Here is a 9,412-nt window from a genome sequence, read left to right as displayed (position 1 = left end):
TTTTTCTTGTCTTGGTGATCGGTTCAATTACTCGACATCAATATTTAACCATGTAAGCATCGTAAGTAGTATAATGCAAGAGGGTATCGTTCATAAACCGGGAATCCATACAGGGCATAGAATCACAAACATTTAACACGAATTCACATAGAGATATAAAGATTTGAGATATAGGTTCGGTATCAAAGATAAAAAACAGAAAATAAAACCTAAACTAATATGTACATATGATCAACCAACCAACACACAAACCATCACTAAAATAATTCATACAAAAAAAATGAAAACAAGTTCTAGCTCTCCTTTTAGAATCATGCCGAGACTTACTTATGAACACTTAGGGTTGAATCATGTAATTAGGGTTCTAAGCAGTAACCTAAGCACATAGACACTTAACACATTTGATTAATTCCAAGCAGTCCTAATCGAAATCTAACATGTTCATCTTATTATGTAATTCCAACGCCATGCAGATTGAATTTATTAAGCATGTCACCTACTTAACCAACAACCATGCAAATCGAAACTTACATATAATAGAATAAACGTGTTCTTAGCATAAGTCTTTAATCCAACAACCTAAATATCATGCTACAAGCATAATCATAACACTTAGAAATCGTAATCATTCATTGATAGTACACGGCACAAACCAAAACAAAAAATTCATAAAACCAAAACATGAAATCGCTTCTTTATATAAATTGAATCAAGTAGCTATTTCATAGACAAAATCGAAACAAAGTTACAATACACAAATTGCATACACAACCAAGAACAAAAAAACCAAAACCGATTTAAACATAGAGAGAATCATGGTTACACTTTATCAATCAAGCGATCCTACAAGGTGTAGCCATGGCTTTCTAAGGGAATGGAACCTCTTCACAAGTGTTCTTGAAGGCTAAGGATGATGGTGGAGAATGGTGGAATCAGTTTTAGGATTTCTTGGAATGGTGAGTATGAAATTCGGTAGAGCTTTGGCTAGTATATGCGCAAGGTTCATGATGCTTGAATGGTGAGGTCGTGCCTCTATATATAGGAGTCACAAACATAGCTTTGCCGTCCCTTGTAGGAGATAGAATTGGATTGGGAAGTTGAAATCTTCTTTGATATACACTTTGATTCATGTACTTCAAATCCAACTTGATGTAGGAAACCAAATCCAATGGGGAAAACACATATGGGCTGCACGGTATCTCTCCTCTTTCAACTAGGAATAGCTAGGCCGGCCTCTTCTTTCCTTCTCCAACTCGGACATGACTTCCTTGTCTCACTAGGAATGCATCACGACATCACTACTCTTTGTCCAAATAGGATTTGTCTTTCCTGAAAAGAAATCGACGATTAAGGAATAGGAAAGAATGAAAATAGGAAAGTAGAGTCCTAGTCGAATAAGGAATCCTAACCCAATAAGGATTTCTAACACTTAGCACAATTTTATCATCAAATCATCCAAATTCGGCATAGCTCTACTAAAACACACAAATATCAAATATGAACCTTAAACAACTAAATACAAAGTAACAAAGCATAAAATTATGACATATATACACTAAGAATGTCACATTATGTGCTCCTATCAATTGGCTGGAAAAAATTTCTGGATCCGCCACTGGATCTCATGGATGATTGTGCAAACTATTTAACCTATTACACTAAAAATTATGTGTATTGTTTTTATACACAGATTTTGGTGGTTATTGTTATGTGTAAATTCTTGTGGGCCACTACACCAATATCTCCTTAGCTAATGCATCACAACACAATTCTGGTAGAAGGTCTAGTATCTCTGAGTCGATCAAATGGAACCCCCCCCCTCCTGTTGGCTTTGTCAAGTTGAATTTTGATGGTTCAGTCATTCAACAAAGCTCTAGTGCTCCAACAGGTTTCGTGCTTCGGGATAACATTGTATGTCATATTCTTGCTAGTGTTAGGAGTATTGGTAAAGCTAATATTCCCATTGATGAAGCTACTGCTCTTAGAGATGGTCTGCTTAAGGCTCGCGAGCTCAATATTCGTAAAATCCTCGTTGAAGGAGACTCGCAACTCATTATCTATTGTGTTACTAGTTCAAGATCCCCTCCTTGGAGGCTTATTCCAATCCTTGAAGATATTAAGCATCTTGCCAAGGAATTTGAACACATCAAGTTCACTCATGTCTTCCACGAATCTAATTTCCTTGCTAATGCCTTAGCCTGCTTTGGCCAGAATGTGTATTCTCCCATATGTTGGGATTCCTCGTATCCCAGTAGTGTTTGCTCTACTGTCAATTTTGACCTCTTTGGAGCAGGTTGCTCTACAGGGTCTTCCTTGTAAGCTTTTGTTTTCGTATAAAAAAAAGTGTGGGCCCCAACATGCATATCTCCTACAGTTTTCTATTTGTATTAGTTTTGTAAACTGATATCTTTGGCTTTTAAATGGTCTGTGCGAATTAAATCAGTGTGGGAGTATTTTTTGCTAGTAGTGTAGTCAGCTCTATGTACATATGAATATGTTGTTATCCGAATTGCGATTTCATTGGCCACATGTTGTGGGATGAGAAGATATCTCTGCCAAATCATTGAAGGATCGCATCTAACGTGCTTGTCCTATCAAAATCTCAGTTGCATATCCAAGGTGGTACTGAGAAGAACCCTGGAGAATGGTGTGTATCTGACGCCGAACAGATGCTCTAAGCTCCTCGCATGAATGAATTGAATCAATCATGGTAACACTGTAGAAGAGAGTACCACTCGATATAACAGAAAATCATTGACCTCTCCTAACCAGAAGATTTTAGTGGGTTCTTGGTCAAATTTGTAAAAAAAAAAAATTATGTTATAGAATATCTCATATGAAAGATATGAGAAGCATAAAGGAAAGTAAATACAAAAAATCCACATCACTAGATACCTTTGTAGTAATAGTTGCAAGTCGTGAGGAGACAAAACATCCCATTTATCCTTATCACAGACGGCCAACATTGTTTTACCATCATTGAAAATGTTTCTATACTTAGGGTCAGTTAGAGCATACAACATGTTCCCTTCATATTTGATCGCATAGTTCATCCCTCTCAAAATATAAACTATGCAAACAAAAGAAAAGAAAAAAAACCACAGAAAAGAAGATAATCAATATTGTTGTTGTAGAGAAAATGGAATGAATCTACTCATCTCCTTGATAATCCCCTTTATGTAGGAGTCAAGATTACAATAGAAATAAATAGTAATTACAATGGTAATTAAGGCTATATAATGGTGATTGATCCGTTACATCCGTTGACCATAAACGTCATTAACTTATTCCTTTATTTGTTTTAACGAAGGCACACTAATGGTGTTTTTCCTTCAACACTCCCCCTTGTGCCGAGTCTAAAGATATAATGGTGCATAAGATGTTGCCTCATTAAAAACCTTGCCAAGTAACAAAACCCAATGGGAGAAAATAAAACCTTGGTCGAAGGAGAAAAGAGCACAACACACCTATTACATTTAAGATTAACATATATGTGCTAGACTCCCCCTGATGTTTGCACCTCCTCCTGATCTTTATATTAATCATGGGAGTTTTGATAACTTTTACATATTTAATGATGCATCTTATTTGGTACGTATTTCTTTACGTCAAATGTGTAACGACATGAATATAATTTATTCTCATCATGTCGTTTTATCTTTTCTTTATAGGGACTATAAACCTAAACCTTTAGGTATTTGTTGTTGCGTGGGCGCTAAGCTATACATCGAATAAGAGGTCGAGTCAAGTATATTGTGTTAAGTGCAATAATGCGTCTTTGCACTTGTATAGGGAATCTCATTTTCTGACACTTATTTATCATCTTTCATTTAGACGAAAACAGATCTATCTTTAAAGACTTCGACTGATCATGGGAGCTATGGAAGCCTCACTTTTTACATTTAGAGTGCTTAAAAGCCAATTGATGGTTAATCATCAATATTACAGTCCTCAAGATCCATTTTGAGACTGTGTCTTCCCAATGATCTTTTTTATTCTCGACTTAGGATTTGTAATGGCGACATCTTTTTAGTTCATCAAAAGACTCTGCAAATCCATACTAAATACGCAATGACATAACACATCTGATCCCTATTCATAATCAAGTATTTTACTTCGTGAACGTTTCAATTCCTTTTGTAACGCTACGTGATCTAGAACCATTTCTTGGGTGGATAAAGTCGGTTCTATGACTTTCATGTATATCTATTAATTTTGATCCCCATAGAGATACCTTATTTCACCATTCATAAGCTGCATTTGTCAGTTTTTCGGAAACTACCAAACTGATAAGGTAGTGGAGTGCAATGACTTCCATTACGAGAATATCTCTTTGTGGTCCATTACAAAAGAATATTCCCTCGTAGTCGATTCCAGTGCGTTTGTGAGAGACCTTGCGCCATAAGGTGAGTATATATTTTTAATTCTTATACGCATCCTAACAAAGACATATGATAGGGTTTACACTTGCGGTGTCGGCTTCACCTGCCCAAATACCTATCTCTTTGTTAGTGAACTTTAGTTCATGCTGGATCGCTTCTTTCCATTAGGCCAAAATTACTACGTTGTTATTTCTCAACGAAGTATGGTTCGATATGAAGACTCAATATCCTACATCCTCATGTGGTTTATATTTGGTAGAGATCTCTATATATTCAAGGATTTGTTCTAACATCTGAGGCGTCCCCCAGTGATAACCAAAATCCAGGAATTCTTATGAGGCGGATTTGAGATTATGGATCAATGGATCCAATTGTGCCAAACTCGCTTTCTTCCTTTAATCGAGTATATATCGAATATAAGGTGGTCTCCCCCTCTTCCTTGGAGAGCCACGGCCTATGACACCATTTATGCCACTTTATGATGCCAACATGCCACCATCTATGGTGGCAACGCAATGCCCAATTCATTTTGGGTGGCGTCATGTCCTTTTCTTAGGACCTTGGACCTTGAACCTTGAAAGTCTATTTGCATCTAATATCTGTGATCTCATCACTTGTGCAATAGTGGGGATCAAGATGAGACACAGTGGGGACAAACCACGACAATTCCTGTCGTTCAACTTGAACATTATTTGTTCATATCTCCCCCTAACGACGGGAGGACTGTCACATCAAAGTGATACACATCTAGCAGAAAAAGAGATCGCTTGTCAAAGTTGCTATATAGCAGACTATCTGGATACTCGTCTCCAATAAGAACATTTACTCACGTTAGTTGGATTCACCATTATGCGATGTGGCGTCGCAATTTGGCACGTAGGTTAATCTAGTTGAGCTCAAGGATTGTAGATCCGTGTCAATCCTGGCGAGCTCAAGTATTTCGATCCTTGGATGTTATCGATTACAATTCCTTTTACAATGATTAAGGTGATAGCCAAAAAACTAGTGAGTAATAAGTTGTTTATGCAAAAATTACATTACCCTAAACGGAAAGGTTGGTGCGTATTACCATTTACCAATATTAAGACTAGTACTTTAGTCATTTTCTGTAAGACCAAGTGGGTTTGTAAATAGCATAAGTAACATTAGATTTAGTAGTGAATGGTGTGATGACACATGACCAGCGTATCGACATATCAACCAACACCATAAATTATTTAAAGTGTCCGCAAGTTGGTTGAACTAATCCACATAATTGTCGGTGGATTCAATCCTTGAACACAGTGAGAATACATGCCTTTTGCATAGGATGATCTCAATCCAAATTTCTTTTAAAAAATTGATAAGATTTGAATGATTAGCTTTACATACCTAATCACAATGGATATAATAAGCATAATATGGTGTTAGTGCATATACTTATGCATCAAAAATATCATTGTTCCGTCTTACGGGAGTGACGAAATCTGGGGATGAAATTACATCTTCAATTTCTCCATAAAAATAAATTTAAGGATTTTGACAGTACTTTGTTTCCTTAGTTCTTACTTCTATTCTATCCAAAAAATATGAGTGTTCTGATGTAACTCCTTTCATATACGGACACATATAGCACGACCTGGGTATCCCAGTAAATCGTTTCAAAACCTAAATATGCCAAAATCCTGAAGGTCAATTTCTTTTGACGTTGTTGGATTTATTAAGCAGTTTCATATATAGACATATGATTTTCTCTAATACTCGGTTAAATCCACATTCATTAGAGATAGTGCAAAAGAAGTAAACTGTAATCTCACTTATTCATTTTACATGAAAAAGTCGTTGACAGAAATATTTAAAACGTATGAGGGTTCGATTATCTCATGTTGACCCTAGTTACATAAAGTGCTAATGAAGTATATAGGTCAGACATGAAAATGGAATATAAACCCAAATTCTTTAGAGTAATTTGATAGAATCGTAAAACGATATCTCCATATCATAATGCATGTATATTTTGAATTATGAAGGATTATATATTAGCGATCATTATTAATATTTATTATTTATATCCACGGATATAGTACGATTATTCTTCAGTACTATTACTGTGGGGATCGCATGATGCAGTTCTTTGCATTCAGTTATTTATGTCATACTAATATTTTGTGAAGTTGCTTTACTTTATGCGGTACTTCGCAAAATCAAATATTAAAAATCGAACAATGTATATTAATATTCAAATATTCTCAATTCATTGAAAAAATCCATAACCTTGGTTGTATGTCAACGATTGTATTAAGGTCTTGTCCAATCCAAAAGCACTTCAATACCGAAAGTTTAGGCATATATAATAGCCTACAATTATATCTTGGAAAATTAGTGACAGACTGTAATCGAAGTCTGAAACATTTTGAATTGACATAGATTTATGTCGCTCTTAAAATTGAGGGGTTTTCTCCTCGTAGTTTGATATTGAATATACGTTTTCAAATTGTCGTACTCTCATTATTCTATACTCTTTTTGTAAGAGGGTATTCCATTACTCATATCAAATCCCCTATGCATTTTTCAAACGGTACATTGTTATAATTGCCACGAATCACTTTGTATGAACCTACATGTTCATAATATTTGCCATTTGTTTAGGGTTATTTCTTTATTATTATCCATAGTTCGTTATGAGAATTATTCTTTTTTTTTTTCTAAAATACATTTCTTTGTCTTGAGAGACATTTTTTTGTCATTCAAGATTTTAAATATGCTTCCAAGTTACGTGCAGGGAAACATGTTTGCATAATTCGATCATGGTTGAGCCTTAGTTGGCTTGTAGGGAAGGTTGATACTCAAATTCTTTAGAGTCTAATATATGTTGTGTTGGTTTAACCAACTGTAAATAGAGTACGAGACTTATTAGTTTCACAATCTAAAAGTCTAAATAGACTTACACGAAAATTAAACATACCAAAATATATTATGGTCACTTTGGAGCTTTATGAAGTTGCTTTATCACAGTAAAGATATACAATTTAATTAATTTCCAAGAAATTCAAATCGGATTGCAAGACCAAGAATTGAAATGGTCGTATTTTTCGATGATTCATGAAAATACTTTATCACAAGAATATGTTTGTCCTCTCTTTGTTTTGGAATTATTAAATTATCATGAAATTTCATTATCATGACAATGCTCATATCATATGCTAAATAACATAATTATATAAATTATATAAACATAGCATATGCAACAAATAGAGCATATCATTTAACATGGTTAAGTAATTTAGCAAGATTTAGGCATTTATCGTATTCATGATACATGCCAATAACCATGTATAAATATATAATGCTTAAAAATTTAAATCATAGCATCACGATTTAATGACATGCTAAGTAATAAAATTTTGATAAAAAGCATAGCATATAACATGAATAATATTTAGAGAGTACTCTGCTTATATAACATATATAATTTCATTTATATGAATGAAATGCTATAAGCAAGAAATATAATTGAGATCTTACTTGCATGTGAGTTTGCCATATAAACCGCATATTAAGCGATTCTTGATCTCATAATTCCATGTTGCTTCATTGTCGATTGGATCATCGCATTTCTCGCATTAATCGTCGTAGTGTAAGTGATACGTTACATACAAAACAATTAGAATTATATGATTAGGTCACATTTAATCATATATATATATATTTAAATTACTATAACAATAAGTGGTAAGTTGACAACAAAACAGGAAATAATTAATGGTAAATTACATAATTACCGTATAATATTTTGGTAAAACATAAATAATGAAATAGTGAATTAAAAATCACTATGTGATAAATTTTTAATTACATTTTAGTTTACCACTAGTAAATTCTGATTTCCCAAAAAAAATTCCTTTTTTTTTGTGTGGATTGGATTGAGTAGATCCGGGTCGAGCACATGGGTGGGATCGACAGATCCGGGTCGAGTGCGTGGGTGGGATTGACAGATCCAGGTCGAGTGCGTGGGTGGGATCAACGCAGTGAGAAGGAGGGTGGCATGCGGCGCCGATGGATCTCGTCATCAGGTGAATTATGGTTTAATAGCTTGATCACGTTGTGCCCTAGCTATATACTTGGGATTAATATTTAACAAGTCGTCAATATTCAATTATATATAAGAATTTCAAGATGTAAAAGAGCATAAGAATTTTCTTATCGTTTGGAAATTTGTGATGCCCACATTCGCTCATGCGGCTACGGTTTGAGCTCCCAAGTCTTGTTGCTTAGGTATCAATCTCGTTGCCCCCACTCTAGCTTGGATGAATATAATGTGTCAGAATAAAGGTTGTGCAGGTTGAAGGGCTGCGACAGAATTTTGCTAGGGTTTTGATCTCTCTCTCATTTTCTTTGAAAAACTCAGTGGTTAAAGCCACGTGCTGATAACGTGTTGTAGAGAAAATGGAATGAATCTACTCATCTCATTGATAATCCCCTTTATATAGGGGTCAAGATTACAATAGAAATAAATGGTAATTACAATGGCAATTAAGGCTACATAATGGTGATTGATCCATTACATCCGTTGACCATAAACGTCATTAACTTATTCCTTTATTTGCTTAAACGAAGGCACACTAATGGTGTTTTTCCTTCAACAATTGTATCATTTTAATAGAGATAATAAGACTTGTGGTTTTAGATAATATCATAATACCTCTAAGAGTACCACTGGTATGAGGATCAATTAGTGTTGATCTTATCAAAAGATTCTTGGCAAATTCCACGCCTGTTGTTTCATCCGTAGCATCATATGTTGCCCCATCCGACAATGGTAATGCCATATCGAAATCACTTCCAACTCCAAGATATGCCCCTTCTTTTATAAGGTTATTGTCATGCAAATCTCTCACTTCCAAAATGAAGTATCTCTACACAAGTTAAAAAAAGTTGAATACGCTTGAGATGATGATACTTTCTAGGATCTCTAGGATGAAAGAAAAATACGGTTGAGATGCTAGGCCAATAATATCAAATTCAGGTTCCACCTGTGTTTCATGTTTGTA

The sequence above is a fragment of the Argentina anserina genome, chromosome 6, assembly GCF_933775445.1.
Source record: "Argentina anserina chromosome 6, drPotAnse1.1, whole genome shotgun sequence".
Lineage (NCBI taxonomy): Eukaryota > Viridiplantae > Streptophyta > Magnoliopsida > Rosales > Rosaceae > Argentina > Argentina anserina.
Note: the sequence above shows the minus strand (reverse complement) of the source record.